This window comes from Somniosus microcephalus, chromosome 9 (assembly GCF_052327205.1).
Source record: "Somniosus microcephalus isolate GS21.2 chromosome 9, FLI_Smic_1.0, whole genome shotgun sequence".
NCBI lineage: Eukaryota > Metazoa > Chordata > Chondrichthyes > Squaliformes > Somniosidae > Somniosus > Somniosus microcephalus.
This window is the reverse complement of record NC_140995.1, coordinates 94,255,159-94,271,506: the sequence shown is the minus strand read 5'-3', so window position 1 is coordinate 94,271,506 and position 16,348 is coordinate 94,255,159. Positions and strand designations below refer to the sequence as shown.

Genomic DNA, 16,348 nt, shown 5'->3' with positions numbered 1-16,348 from the left:
CCATAGAGAGAGAGGGAATGGGTAAGGGTGCAGGGATGTCAGTGTCTAGTGGGATGTGGAGGAAGAGGTTTTCAAAGCTGAGTGCTGGTGAGGAGAGGCAATGGGAATCAGATTGAGGGTGATGGCAAAGTCATACTCACTTTTCCAGTGCGCAGAAGGTCATGAAACCTCTTCCTGCACTGCAGCCAGGTTCTGCGGCACATAGACAAAGAGTTGACCTCCTGGGCCACTTGCACCCACACAACTTTCGTCTGCTGGGGAGGCTTTTTCCTCCCTGAGGAAGGGAAGAGCACCTCCTTATTTCCTCTTGCTCCCTCCACCAGAGCTTGCAGGGCGGCATCATCAAATCTTGGTGCAGACTTTGGCCTACTGCTGGACATATTGGCTGGAGGAATCTATCACAGCAAAGGGCATAAGGTTTGCAGTCTGCAGAAGAAGCAAGGCTGCTTGCAGGCCTTAAATCCAGCCGCACTGATGACGTCATCGGAGGCGACTTTCAGGATGGAAGGACTAAGTGGGCCAGGGGTTCCCACACGTTGGAAATCAATTGCCCAATTAGGAGAAAATCGCCTATTTTTCCCACAGCAAATTGGAGTCGGGTGGCTAACACGAAAAATGGCTGACACGCCCCCAGCCCGTCCCAATGGCAAAATCGAGCCCTCAGTCTTTCAGGTTTTAATTGTTCGAGATTTAAAAAATGTCAAATCTTAAATTTTACTTTTCCTTTCTGTTTGTACATTTCATACACCTACCTTACTATTCACTCATTAACTTTTCAAAGACCAATACACCAATTCCCCAAAACAACTGGGTTGCAATATCCTCTTCTTCTGCTTAGTGTTTTTAACTTTTTTCTAACTTTTCCTTTCTGTCTCTTTTATCTCTCTCCCTTAATCCAATTTTGCTTTCCCTCTCTTTATTTCTCTTTCTGTACCTGATTTGACATTGAATTCACCCACTCCACTTCACCCTCCTTCTCAGTCCTTCCACTGTTAATTTCTCAACCCTTCAATCTGATTGGTTAAGAAAATACGCAGTTGTTTTCCCTGTTCATGCATGTCGCAGAGGCCCAGTTTCCCTCGCTGCGAAGTTATCAGCTCACATTTTCAGCAACTTGCCATGCAAAAAATTGAAAAACCTACACATGCAAATGCAAGTCTAACTCTAACTAATGGCAGATGCTGTTAGATACCCTGCTACAGCAAATTATGGCCCAACATGCTTTTTGCATTTCTGAGATCGTGGATGAATCAACTGTGGAATGTAACTGACCACAGTTGTAATTTTCTGTTGTAAGGTTAGGCTAATATTCTGGAGTTTTGCTTGATTACCCTTGGGCGGCAGAGGAAAATTTCACAGCAATTTACTTTCCTGGGAGCATTCAATTGTCTTCTCTATGAAACTGTGTGGGTTGAACAGAGTCCAGCAGAGGTTTCGATTTTTATGTAAAGTATTAGAAAATGATGTATAGTGAAGCCAAATACTTGCCAGATGTACTTGTGTGGATTAAGCATGAATACTTTGCAATGTAATATATATTAACTTATTTGACCAGTTTTTGTTTTACTCAGTTCTTTCCCCAAGTGTCTTCCTTTCTGTGCTAGTTCTTCATTCTGTTTCCATATAGATATTACAGCATAATGGTCGTTCCTCCCCAAAATAGGCCCATTAACTTTGGAAGAACTATTTTATACAGACAGTTGCCTGAATCCTGTTTTATGGATTTGTTCATTGAGCGTGTAACTTCCATTGTGCATATCAAGATATACTTTGACTTTTATGCACAATTGTTGCATAAGTGAATAGTCCCTTCATTGTCTATTGAGAATATAAAAGTGCAATGGAGTTTGAATGGTTTCAACAAATATGATTCTATGATTATATATATGGGACAAACTGTTGATGTTGCTAATGTTTGTTATTATCATTTGATGGTGCAAATTAATGTTTCTGTCTGCTATTATACAAAAAAGAAGAAACATAATGACTTACGTTTGTCCATGATATTTAACTTTATTTCAAGTGTGACTTACAAGTTGTATAAAGGATCGGTAATATTGAAATACTGTATGCAGGTTTCTGGAGTTTGTTTGATGCACCATTTAAAAGCTAGCCAGTTGAAACTGCAGGGGAGGTTTTGCTCTGTCCTACACCTGGGGAATCAACGGTTCCCAGGTGCAGGGCAGAGGATAAAGGAGCAAAGATTTGTTATGCCAAGTCTCTGCCCCCATTGCATCACACTGGTATATCCAGGGGTATCCTCGGGAAACAAAACTGGGCTTGCACCAGTAATACACTAATAATTGATATCAAATTTAATTGATAAGGCTGTATTATAGAGGTAATCATGAATAAGTGTTCATAAAATTAAAGAGGGTTAAATTAGATAAGGCCCGAAAACAGGCATGGGATCACAGTCTGCGATTAACCCGTGCCCGTTCATTGTGCTGCAGACAGCATGTTAAATTTGTGCTACCTGCTGATTTCCAAGATTGCTGTGTGCAGCCAGCGCTACCCATGCTGTTCATTGGCTGAAAGCATCAGCAGGGGACCGATATCGCGAGTAGCTAGCGCTACTTAAAGTCAGTCTGCACCTTTTAAAAGGGAGGTGCATTGTAGCTGCTGGAGGTGGTGTCAGGAAGTGAATTGATTTTCAAGAATTTTGTCAAGGTGATTCAGCCTGCGAGAGAGTGAGCACCAAGGTTTTCTGACAATGCACTGGATGGAGATCTTGCAAGACACGGAGAGAAGGAAAGACATGCTGTACCCATGGGCGGGGGGACGCGGGGGGGCAGGAGGTACTGCAAACATATGCTTAGGAGCCAGTGGGAAGAAGTAGTGGCAGGGACCAATGCCAGGAGTGTAGCTCCCAAGAATATGGATGTAGTGCAGGAAGAAGTTTACCGATCTGACACGAGTTGTCAGGGTGAGTGAGTTAAATCTTCAAATGGCATAGCCTACCAGCTGCACCACTAGCCTCATCCACTGGTCAATTCACTACACCTCCATCACCCATCTACCAGTAATCTCTGTCAATCAGTACTCAACCCTTCAATTCATATGGTTTACCTCACCCTCACATATGAAGCACACACCCACAACTCACAGCTAGCACACACTGGCAGCTATTCAATCATAACAGCCACATCACCAACACATATTGCAGGACACTCACTGGCACACTTCCTCTTTCTTGCAGGAGAAGGTAGCATTTAACAGGAGGCAGCAGCAAAGAACTGGAGGAGACAAGCGCACCTACACATTTTAACCCCCATGTAGGAGACAGTGCTGGCCATCGTGGGACGGGGCATTGCTGAGGCCATGGCCATTGGCGGCACTGTAGGGATCAATGATGAGGGTATCTGCATACCTAACCCCCCTTCACTCTTCCCACTTCTCCCTCATCCCACAATCTCTTCTGACTCACAAGTTACTGATGTTGTAAGCACACATTTCTTACTTTCTCCTCTCCCCTCACCACGACCCAACCCTTTCCCTTTTTCATTTCAGATACTAAACAATGGGAACCTTTCCAATCAGAAGAGAAAGAGGAAGAAGACAGTGAAGATGAAGAGGCACTGTCACTCGATCTTACACTCGCAGCCACCAGCTAACAGACTGACACTGCATGTACTTTAGGCGCTAGGATAGAGGAGGGATCGGCATGTGGTGAGACACCGGGCACAGGTGCACAGGAACCAGGGCAGCAGGAAAGGATAGTGCAGGTACCAGCTCACGGGAGGACAAAGAAGGAGAACACAAGTTCTGCAGCAGAGGAGTCAGATGAAGATGTCAACGGGCCAAGCTACAGAAGAAGGTTGATGGGTGTACATAACCAAATGTTTGGTGCGCTTCCAAGAAAGCCTGCACTCAGTGTCAAGGAGCATGGAGGAGTCCAGCACCAACTTGGCACAGGGCTTTGCGCAGAGCTTGGAGCCCATCCTTTCCAGCATGGAAGGGGTGGTCACCTCCATCACACACCTGTGGAACCCACCATGATGCTGCATCTGATGGCCGATGTCACTACTTCCATTGCAGCACAAACAGCTTCCATCAAAGGTCTGAGAGCTGCAGAGGAAGCTCAGACTGCTGCCATCATGACTTTGGATACCACTGTTCAAAGGGGCTTCCAGGGCATCACAGCAGTCCATCAATCTGTTCTCCAACAGATCAGCAGGATTGCTGAGGTGCTGCCCCGGGAGAGTGGTAGTGGCTCCATTAAACATGAACCTGATGTCCTTTCACAGGATGACAACATTCCTGCTCCCACCGCTGCCACTTCGCCAGTGCTTTTGCTGTTGCCTGTCAATCAGCCAGCCCAGACTGCTGCAACCCAGGCCCAGATGGTGCAGTCTGAAGCCAGGCCCTCTAGGCCCAGAGCTGCTTCAGGTCACCCTCCAAGGCCATCTGCAGTCTCCTCAATTAAAGGTCAGCAGCCTTCCACCTCCCACGTTGCAGCCAATGGAGAAACATCTCATAGGAGCACTAGGATAGGCAAAGGCACACAGAAGGCAGGCACTAAGGGAATGTACAAGGGTGATTATTTTTTTATGTATTATTTAATGAGTGAATTTATGTTTTTTTTTTGTGCAGTTAGAAAGAGGTCAATGTGATGGCCAGAGATAGAGAAAAGGTAAGGAATGTGGGACTGTTGGTGAATGGGGAAGTTTAGTTGAGGTTACTGGTAAAAAAATTGCCGAGTTCAGATGAGGAGCACGCAAGGCAATGTGCGTTTAGTCAATAACACCCTGAACTATGGGGAAGCCGTGCAAGACGTTGTACTTGCTCCTGCTGCTTGTTTCTGGCAAGAGGGGATGAGATGAAAGTGTTTCTCTGTGTATAGAGAGCCTCAGTGACCTCCCTTATACAACAGGGCATTGCAAACTGCAAGATTTTGCTTATATGTTCAGCAGCATCCTGGAACGAGCCAGACGCATAAAAGCTAAGAGCCATGGTCACCTTGACAGTCACAGTTAATGTTGTCCTTATCCTGCTTTAAGGCTGAAGTTGTGGCTGCAGCAGTTGGCAGATTTCAGTCACAACCTCTTCTGTGAAGCAAAGACGTCTCAAACATTGGTCGTCGCTGAAGCTGAGGTAAGAGAATTGCTCCCTAAAGACCCTCGGTGGATATGGCCTCCTGCTGAGAGCCCTTCTCCCCCTCCTCCTCCTCCTCCCTCTTCTAGCAGCTTGTCCTGCTCTGCATGGCCTCTCTTCATTCTCCCAGTCATGTTCAATTCCCAGAGGAAGCCCTACCAGGCCACCCATGTCTGGAAGTAACTTCTTCCAATGCAATATTTTATATGACAAAAATGTACTGCAAGACCAGCCAGACCATTCCCTGTAACGTATTCAAACTTTAGCCAAGGACAGGAAACCTCCAAAAATTCATATAATTGCACCAGCAGCCAGAGGAAATAATCCAGCAATTAACCTGCAAGTACTTCATGATCCTTTCAAATAGAGCTGGTGGAGGGGTCCTTCATTCTGTTTAACATCATGTTCAGCTTTGTGAGGTTAAGACAAGAAAGGGTATTGGCTGGAGTGTTGAGCTGAAAGATGACAGCGGTGGCTTTAAATCAGCGTCACACATTGATTTGCGTCATGATCTGCCTGCCCTGCATGCTGCCGGCAGTCGTTAGGTGCACGTGTGCAAACCCCTTTACCAAGATGGCGTCCTGCACACTTCCCAGCGGAAGCATGTGCACATCTTGGACTCCATTTTCTAGACTTATTTGGCTGTGTAGCGCCTAAAAAAAACGCTTAATGGCTCAATTTATCTGCCATGATAGCCATTTCCCTTTTTATATTAGGATATATAAAAGGCATGCAGGATTTAGTGCTTGAATTTTGTCATTCTATGCCAGTCATGCTTGATAATTCCTGCAGTCTATTTAATGATCTACCCCACTTCGGTCTAAAGTATCTGTCACATTTCAGTCTAAGATATCAAGGGACAGTTGGCATGTTTGTTCAAAGAATTTATCATGATGGCTAGTATACTAATTGATGAAAGAGGGAGAGTTGCAGATTTAAGAGTATCATTAAGTGAAATAGTGTAAAAATCTCAGTTTGAATGATTGTTCCTCTTGCTGTGCCGTAGGCTGCATTGCAATTCCCGAATCACTTATTTTATTATTTTTCCATTTTTTTAACTATTAGAATATTACTATCGGTTCCTATATTCTGTCTCCATGATTGCAAAATGGCTAAAATATGGAGGCATACAAGATCAAATTTTCAAGAATAGTGTCAAAAATAATTTATTCCAGCCACCATTCAAGTATATATTTTTTTTTTTTGGTTTCAAATGCTGAATTATAGTACATTTCATGCTGGAAAGTGCACCAAAAAAAAGTCAAAAACAAAGGGCTAGATTTCTGTGGAGCCATCAGGCGGGGTTTCAGGCGTGTGGGGGGGGGGGGGAAATCCCGAATTTGGGGGTCCCGACACCATCCCGCCCAAAACCCCGCCCCACGTAAGTTTCAGGGTCATCAAACTTAATTCAGGGTGTTTTTCAGTTTAATGTTGTTTCCTGAGTTGTCAGTTTTGGGGGGCCAATACCAGCTTGTTTGAAGCTTTTTGTATTGTGCTTTTCTGAATTATGTAGGTTGCATGCTGTAATGTATGTACCTTTAAGGGGGAGAACTACTTTTTACAGCTCCTGTATCCTGTAGTACCGGCAGTGACCACACCTGTATATAAACCCTGAGTAGTGATCTGTACAGTCAGTTGCAGTTTGTGTTGAGTCTGTGTTTTCAAATGTAGTTATGCTGAATAACAGACACAGACTACAGAAATAATTAAACAGGTCTTTAGTGATTGAGGGTCAGGGCTGAACTGGGATACACTTTGCTCCGCAGGGTTTATATACCGGTGTGGTCACCACCGGTACTACAATGTACAGGAGCCATCAAAAAGTAGTCCATCACCTTAAGGTATCCTCTTAAGGTGGTACAGGTTACATACACTACAATTCCTCCCCTTTTAGCTTAACAGTGTACACCCCAAATTAAACATTACATGGATAACATATATACAATTTTCACACAAAACTGTTCAAAGATTCAGTCTCTGAGGAGGCCTCCTGATCCGGGCCGGATAACGCCTTTCAGGGGTCTCTGGTTCTCGTTGCTGGGATGACTCATCCATTTGATCTCCTATGGATTGAACATCATCATGTACGTTCGAGTCTGAGGTAGATGCTACAGGCTCAATAAATTCTTCAACTGGTGTCTCTGCCGTAGACATGGGGTCGACCCTTGTTCTCGATTCCACAAGTTGGTCAGCATGACGTCGTATTACGTTCTCTCCAACGTCTACCGTGTACATCAAGGGTCCTTGTCGGGCACAAATTGTTCCGGATTGCCATTTATCATCCCTATAGTCCCTGGCCAACACTGGTTGTCCTATTTTGAAACTACGAGTGGCCTTGTTATTTACATGCTGGAATTGCTTGTTTTCGACTTCCCTTCGCACATTGGGTTTTAACAAATCCAACCGGGACCGCAACCTCCTGTTATAGAACATTATGGCAGGGCTTTGATTTGTCACTGCATGCGTGGCGTTTCGATACGCCATCAGGAAATTGTCCACCTTGTGATGTAGTGGAATATGGTCTTCGCTCATGGCCTTTATCGCCTTTTTGAACGTTTGTACAAATCTCTCGGCCAACCCATTTGTAGCCGGATGATATGGGGCAGATGTGTAGTGTTTCACCCCATTCTTTTTCATGAATTTCTGGAATTCTTCTGACACGAACTGTGGTCCGTTGTCTGAACATATTTGTTCCGGCAACCCATTCCTTGCAAATATGGTTCTTAGAACTGCGATCGTCTTCTCAGAGGTAGTGGTCGACATCTTAACCACTTCTGGCCATTTAGAATGTGCGTCTACTGCTATCAAAAACATGGAATCCATGAATGGACCTGCAAAGTCGATATGCACACGTTGCCATGGGGTTGAAGGCCATTCCCACGGATGCAGCGGTGCAATTGGAGGTGCATTTTGAACTTTCTGGCACCCTGAGCAGCTTTTAGTCAGATCCTCTATTTGTTTGTCGATACCTGGCCACCACACATAAGCCCTAGCAAGGCTTTTCATCTTGACTCCCCCCAGATGACCTTCATGCAATTCTATCAGAACTCTCTCCCTTAATTTAGGAGGAATAATCACCCTTGTTCCATACATCAATGTTCCTTGACATACGGACAGCTGTTCTCATCTGGCTGAGAATGCTGGTAACAGTGGTTCGCCATGTGCTGGCCATCCCTTCACTGTCAAGTCGTAGACCCGAGACAGTGTCGGGTCATTTCGGGTCTCTCTCTCAATACCTGCATTGGTGACTGGTAAGCATTCGATGATGGTCGAGTGAAATATCTCGACAGGGTCAACTGCCGGTGCCTCTTCCACTGTAGGTAATGGCAGGCGCGACAGCCCATCAGCATTACCATGTTGCTTTGTACCTTTGAATTCAATATCATATTGATGTGCCCCTAGGGAAAGGGACCATCTCTGAAGCCTCTGCGCCGTCATTACCGGAACACCCTTCTTAGGGTTGAAGATGGAAACCAACGGTTGGTGATCTGTCAGCAGCGTAAACTTTTGGTCTTGCAGGTAATGGTTATATTTCTTAACTCCCCACACGAGGCTGAGAGCCTCCCTATCTATCTGAGCATAGTTGCGCTTAGCGGAGGTCAATGATCTGGATGCGAACGCGACTGGCCTTTCTGAGCCATTTGGAAACTTATGTGAGAGCACTGCCCCGATACCATATGGAGAAGCATCACAAGCTAAGCGAATAGGCAGCATTGGGTTAAAGTGAGCCAACACTTCCTTAGAGGTGATCAGTGCCTTGCTCTTTTGAAAAGCCCGCTTACAATCATCGCTCCACTTCCATGGTATTCCCATTTGCAAAAGAGTGTTTAGCGGGTGTAACACCATTGATAAATTTGGAAGATACTTGTGGTAATAGTTAACCAACCCAAGGAACAACCTCAACTGGGATACATTTTCCAGTGCAGGAGCTTTCACAACAGCTTCGATCTTGTCAGGTGACTTATGGAGCCCCTCCTGGTCAATGACGTGGCCGCAGTACGAGATTCGCTTTTGAAAGAACTCACATTTCTGGCGATTAACTCTGAGCCCATATTCTTTCAATCTGATGAGCACCTGCTCCAAATTTGCGAGGTGATCCTTATCGTTATCTCCTGTAATCAGAATGTCGTCCAGGTAGCATTGTGTGCCTGGGATTCCCTGCAATACCTGCTCCATGGCCCTTTGCCAAATCGCTGGAGCCGATGCCACTCCAAAAATCAGTCTATTTTCCCGATATAAGCCCTTATGTGTGTTGATCGTGAGATACTGGCGTGACGCTTCATCAACTTCCAACTGTAGGTACGCCTGCGCCAGGTCTATCTTGGTGAAGTGTTTCCCGCCAGACAGCGAAGCGAAGATATCTTCAATCTGCGGAAGCAGATACTGCACCGTGTGAAGAACCGGATTAACAGTGATCTTGAAATCGCCACAGATGCGAACCTTCCCAGGTTCCCCCGGCTTGTTGCTCAACGAACGCTTCATGACAGGAACAATGGGTGTGGCCCACTCGCTCCAGTCCACTTTGGACAGTACCCCTGAACGTTCTAGCCCTTCCAGCTCTGCTTCCACAGCAGGTCGTATCGCATAAGGTACCGGTCTGGCTTTGAAAAATTTTGGGTTTGCATGTTCTTCAACTTTGATGTTTGCCGTAATTCCTTTCAGTGTTCCCAGTCCCTGTTGGAACACCTCCTTAGCATCGTCTAATATTTTGGACAGTCGTTTAGGTTTGACGTCATCCTCCTTACAGGCATCTACAGTCAGTGCTTGTATGGAATGCCAGTCCACATTTATTCTCCGGATCCATTCCCATCCCAGTAGTGGCGGACCTCCATCAGGTAACACATACAAGTCCATTTTCTGACTTTCTTTACCATTGTAGACCACATTTACTTTTATCTTTCCTTTGGGGTATACTATTTGCCCTGTGTATGTTTTCAATACAATCTCCATATCCCTCAGGGGAATGTGCGAGAATAACCTTTTGTAATCTTGCTTATTCATGACCGTTAATGCCGACCCAGTGTCCAATTCCATCTTCACTTGGACTCCTGCTATCTGAAGCATAACCCAGATAGTCTGGTGGTCTGCTGTGTTACCCACATTATGTATTTTTAGACAACCCAGTTCTTTACTGCTGGAGTCTGATTCCACCTTCTGTTCATCCGAACTGTTCTCTTTCCCCTTGCGTACTTTTTTGTACTTCTCCTGCGGCGACTTTTTGCTGCTGGTCTTCTTTCCTGACCGGCATACTCTCGCTATGTGACCAAGTTTGCCACATTGCCTGCATTCTTTATCTTTGAACCAGCACTGGTTCTGGTCATGCGTTGTCCTTCCGCAACGATAGCACTTTACTGCACCCAATGCCATTTCATTGGTGCTGAATTCCAATGGGCTTTGCTGTATCTCTGCAGCGCCTCGTGCTGCTGCCTCGTGCGATGCTGCAATGCTGAAAGCTTTGTCCAGCGTAAGGTCCTTTTCCTCTAGCAGTCGCTTCTGGGTTCCTTCCCTTAGGAGCCCACACACAAACTTATCTCTCAGTGCGTCTGCTAGTCCTGTACCGAACTGACAGTACTTTGATAACTTGCGCAGTTCGGTTAGGAATTCAGCATTGCTTTCTTCTTTAAGTTGAATTCTTTTGTAGAATTTCAATCGTTCCACTATCAGCAGTGGCGTGGGGTTTAAATGCTCTTGCAGGATAGTAACAATATCCGCGAAACTCTTCCCGACTGGTGTTACAAGGTTCCTTAATAACCCGTACGTCTTTGCACCCATCGAGTTTAATAGGGTTAGTGCTTTCTTATCCTCCGGTACCTCATTCGTTGTACAGTAAACTTCGATGCGTTCTGTGGTGTATGTGCCTTTAAGAGCCCCCTGTGTACTGTAATGCCGGTAGTGGCCACTCGGGCTATATAAGCCTGTATAGTGTCTTGTATCTGTCAGTTCATCTCCAGACTTTGTTCAGTAAACACCTGTGAAACCAACTCCTGCATTCCGTGTCTCCATTAACACACGGATACTACAGTGGCGACAAATTGCAAACGGACTTACCTGCAATTCGGCAGCACCTCAAGGAGATCGATTCCTCAGACGAAAGTCGAAGAAAAACAAGAAAGAAAAAAAAAACTCTGGTTTCACCAGCTAGCCGAGCTGGTGGCAGGTACTGCAATAATCCTTCCTGGGCGGCGGGCTTGGGCTTCTTCGGCTGGCTCTGCAGCAGGGCCAAGCAGCGAAGGCGGAGGCAAACAGAGACAGAGGGTGGAGCACTCGGGAGACGGCCGGCGCTGCAAAGCAGGTCGGCGTTCGGACCAAACAGAGGGAGGGAAAAGTCCCAGAGAGTCCGGCGGGAACGAGTCTCCACCTATTAGAAATACCTATGTAAATAAAAACCACGGAGAACAGCGTTGTCAGCAGCGGCAGCGGCGGGAAAGCGCAGGAGGCGCCATTTTTTTTCTGCGGGGAAGAAAGGAAAGCGCGGGAGGCGCCATTTTTTTCAGGATGCCTAAGACTGGCAATATTACTGCTTTCGATAGCGATATAGAGGATTGGACCACATATGCGGAAAGAGTGGAGGTATATTGCACAGCAAATGAAATAGAGGATGATAAAAAGGCATCAGTACTTCTAAATCTAATGGGCGCAAGGACATACAGGCTGTTATGAAACTTAATCACTCCAGCGAAACCGAGCGACAAGAATTTTAAGGAGATTGTTGATACCCTACAGGAGCACTTAAACCCAACACCGCTGCTGATAGCGGAATGATTCAAATTCTTCAGGAGGAATCAGCACAAGAATGAAAGTAACACTGATTACCTCACCGAATTAAAGAAGCTGTCAAAGCACTGCCAATTCGGGGCAGGACTGGCAGATTCTCTTCGAGACAAATTCGTCTGCGGTCTCCTAAGTGAAGGAACACAGAAAAGGCTACTTTCTGAGAAAGATTTGACACTGGACAAGGCTTTCAGTGTGGCTGTATCATACGAAGCAGCCGCAAGAGGAGCTGCAGAGATACAGCAAAAGCCACAGGACTTCGGCACCCATGAAATGACACAGGGTTTCGAGAGATGTTATTGCTGCGGCAGGTCCACCCATGACCAGAGGGACTGCTGGTTCAAGGACAAAGCATGCAGGCAATGCGGAAAGATTGGACACATTGCATGTGTATGCCGATCTGGAAACAAAAAAATCCATGGACAGGAAAAAAGTCAATAAGTAAAAGTACAGAAAGGTACAAATGATGACGGACAGTAGCTCCAAAGACCAGAAGAGTGATAGCGACTCCGGAAACAAGAGACTAAGCTGTCTCAAATTACATAATGTAATTGCCAAAGAAGATTACCAGATCATTTGGGTTACCCTCATGATAGCGGGGTCCCCAGTTAAAATGGAGCTAGATACAGGATCAGCTCTGACCGTCATAAGTCGACGGGATTACGAGCGGCTATTTCCGCATAGACCTTTGAAAGACACACCCATTATCTTGATAACATATACGGGGCAGAAAGTATACCCCAAAGGGAAAATAAGGGTGCCTGTTGTATACAACGGCAAGGAAATACAGAAGTTGTATTTATACGTTCTGCAAGATGGTCGTCCCCCGCTGTTGGGACGTGAATGGATCAGGAAGATACATTTAGACTAGCACTCCATTCAGGCACTGACAGTGACCAGTAAGAAAAAAAATGATGATGACGTCATACCTGAACGATTAAAAGACATCTTGGCCAACGCCAAGGAAGTGTTTCAACAAGAACTAGGAACCAGATGAACCCGACACTGGCATTCAAGCCGAATCGACCTTGCCAAAAGAACCTACTACACCACCAGAAACTACTACACCACCGAGGCGTTATCCGGACTGAGTCAGGAAGCCTCCAGAGAGACTGACTTATAATTGATTAACTGCAGCAAATGTGTAGATTATTGTTCTTGTAACATGTTAATTAATGATTACTTAAAATGTTATGTACTGGTTGTCTAAAAGGGGAGGAATTGTGGTGTATGTGCCTTTAAGAGCCCCCTGTGTACTGTAATGCCGGTAGTGGCCATTCGGGCTATATAAGCCTATATAGTTTCTTGTATCTGTTAGTTCACCTCCAGACTTTGTTCAGTAAACACCTGTGAAACCAACTCCTGCATTCCGTGTCTCCATTAACACACGGATACTACACATTCCACATAAGTGGCCCAATCTTCCACATCATTATCAAAAGCAGTGATGTTACCCGTTTTTGGCATCCTTGTTGAGTTTCCTTTCCTTCGGATATGATTATTATTTTATTTTATTATTATTTTATTTTTTTTCAAAATGGCGGCTTTTCCTGCGCTTGTCTTCTTCCCCCGCCGACCCAAAATGGCGATTCCCATGCTGTTGCCATTCACGCCTCCCAGCGGCCCTTCATTTTCCCCTACGCTGCTGCTCTTGTTCCCCGCCGCTCTCGCGGTCCTTGTGGTCATAAACGCTTTTCTGGCTGCTGCGCATCTCTGCGCCGATTGCAGTCCGGCCCCTGCAAAACAAGTCGGCGTTTGGACCAAGCAGAGGGAGGGAAAAGTCCCAGAGAGTCCGGCGGGAACGAGTCTCCACCTATTAAAAATACCTATGTAAATAAAAACCGCGGAGAACAGCGTTGTCAGCAGCGGCAGCGATGGGAAAGCGCAGGAGGCGCCATTTTTTTTCTGCGGGGAAGAAAGGAAAGCGCGGGAGGCACCATTTTTTTTCAGGATGACTAAGACTGGCAATATTACTGCTTTCGATAGCGATATAGAGGATTGGACCACATATGCGGAAAGAGTGGAGGTATATTGCACAGCAAATGAAATAGAGGATGATAAAAAGGCATCAGTACTTCTAAATCTAATGGGCGCAAGGACATACGGGCTGTTACGAAACTTAATCACTCCAGGCAAACCGAGGGACAAGAATTTTAAGGAGATTGTTGATACCCTACAGGAGCACTTAAGCCCAACACCGCTGCTGATAGCGGAACGATTCAAATTCTTCAGGATGAATCAGCACAAGAATGAAAGTAACGCTGATTACCTCACCGAATTAAGGAAGCTGTCAAAGCACTGCCAATTCGGGGCAGGACTGGCAGATTCTCTTCGAGACAAATTCGTCTGCGGTCTCCTAAGTGAAGGAACACAGAAAAGGCTACTTTCTGAGAAAGATTTGACACTGGACAAGGCTTTCAGTGTGGCTGTATCATACGAAGCAGCCACAAGAGGAGCTGCAGAGATACAGCAAAAGCCACAGGACTTCGGCACCCATGAAATGACACAGGGTTTCGAGAGATGTTATCGCTGCGGCAGGTCCACCTATGACCAGAGGGACTGCTGGTTCAAGGACAAAGCATACAGGCAATGCGGAAAGATTGGACACATTGCACGTGTATGCCGATCTGGAAACAAAAAAATCCACGGACAGGAAAAAAATCAATAAGGAAAAGTACAGAAAGGTACAAATGATGACGGACAGTAGCTCCAAAAACCAGAAGAGCGATAGCGACTCTGGAAACAAGAGACTAAGCTGTCTCAAATTACATAATGTAATTGCCAAAGAAGATTACCAGACCATTTGGGTTACCCTCACGATAGCGGGGTCCCCAGTTAAAATGGAGCTAGATACAGGATCAGTTCTGACCGTCATAAGTCGACGGGATTACGAGCGGCTATTTCCGCATATACCTTTGAAAGACACATCCATTATCTTGAAAACATATACGGGGCAGAATGTATACCCCAAAGGGAAAATAAGGGTGCCTGTTGTATACAACGGCAAGGAAATACAGAAGTTGTATTTATACGTTTTGCAAGATGGTGGTCCCCCGCTGTTGGGACGTGAATGGATCAGGAAGGTACGTTTAGACTGGCACTCCATTCAGGCACTGACGGTGACCAGTAAGAAAAAAAATGATGATGACGTCATACCTGAACGATTAAAAGACATCTTGGCCAACGCCAAGGAAGTGTTTCAACAGGAACTAGGAACCAGATGAACCCGACACTGGCATTCAAGCCGAATCGACCTTGCCAAAAGAACCTACTACACCACCAGAAACTACTACACCACCGAGGCGTTATCCGGACCGAGTCAGGAAGCCTCCAGAGAGACTGACTTATAATTGATTAACTGCAGCAAATGTGTAGATTATTGTTCTTGTAACATGTTAATTAATGATTACTTAAAATGTTATGTACTGGTTGTCTAAAAGGGGAGGAATTGTGGTGTATGTGCCTTTAAGAGCCCCCTGTGTACTGTAATGCCGGTAGTGGCCACTCGGGCTATATAAGCCTATATAGTGTCTTGTATCTGTTAGTTCACCTCCAGACTTTGTTCAGTAAACACCTGTGAAACCAACTCCTGCATTCCGTGTCTCCATTAACACACGGGTACTACACATTCCACATAAGTGGCCGAATCTTCCACATCATTATCAAAAGCAGTGATGTTATCCGTTTTTGGCATCCTTGTTGAGTTTCCTTTCCTTCGGATATGATTATTATTTTATGTTATTATTATTTTTTTTTTTTTCAAAATGGCGGCTTCCCGCTCTTGGCGGCTTTTCCCGCGCTTGTCTTCTTCCCCCGCCGACTCAAAATGGCGATTCCCGCGCTGTTGCCATTCACACCTCCCAGCGGTCCTTCATTTTCCCCTACGCTGCTGCTCTTGTTCCCCGCCGCTCCCGCGGTCCTTGTGGTCATAAACGCTTTTCTGGCTGCTGCGCATCTCTGCCCCGATTGCAGTCCGGCCCCTGACACCGGCTGCGGTCGTGTTCTCCGCCCTTTTCGTCATTTCCCTCCCCTTCACTTACTGACAACTTGGTCGACTTCACCCCCGTGCCGCTCGATCGGGCTTACCCGCCGCAGTCATCGAAGGGATGTTCACTGATGTTTGACTTCGTGGCCAGAAACCAACCCGGGTTCCCGATGGCCTCCCGTGCGATGCAGTGCCCAGCAGGATGTTGAGGGTGGATGTCCTTGTTCGACGCCCGTTTCAGAGGACGAAGCTTCCTTTGATGCAACTGCCGCTAGGTAAGATCAGACTCGTTGCCACTGTTGAGTCTGTGTTTTCAAATGTAGTTATGCTGAATAACAGGACACAGACTACAGAAGTAATTAAACAGGTCTTTAGTGATTGAGGGTCAGGGCTGAACTGGGATACACTTTGCTCCGTAGGGTTTATATACCGGTGTGGTCACCACCGGTTCTACAATGTACAGGAGCCATCAAAAAGTAGTCCATCACCGTAAGGTAT

The 16,348-nt window shown here is 45.9% G+C and overlaps 1 pseudogene; it reads left to right on the top strand.

Annotated features, from left to right (window-relative positions):
• Positions 1-1,208: 1,208 nt before the first annotated feature.
• Positions 1,209-16,348, top strand: part of LOC147112543 (uncharacterized) — a 70,474-nt pseudogene continuing 55,334 nt past the window's right edge.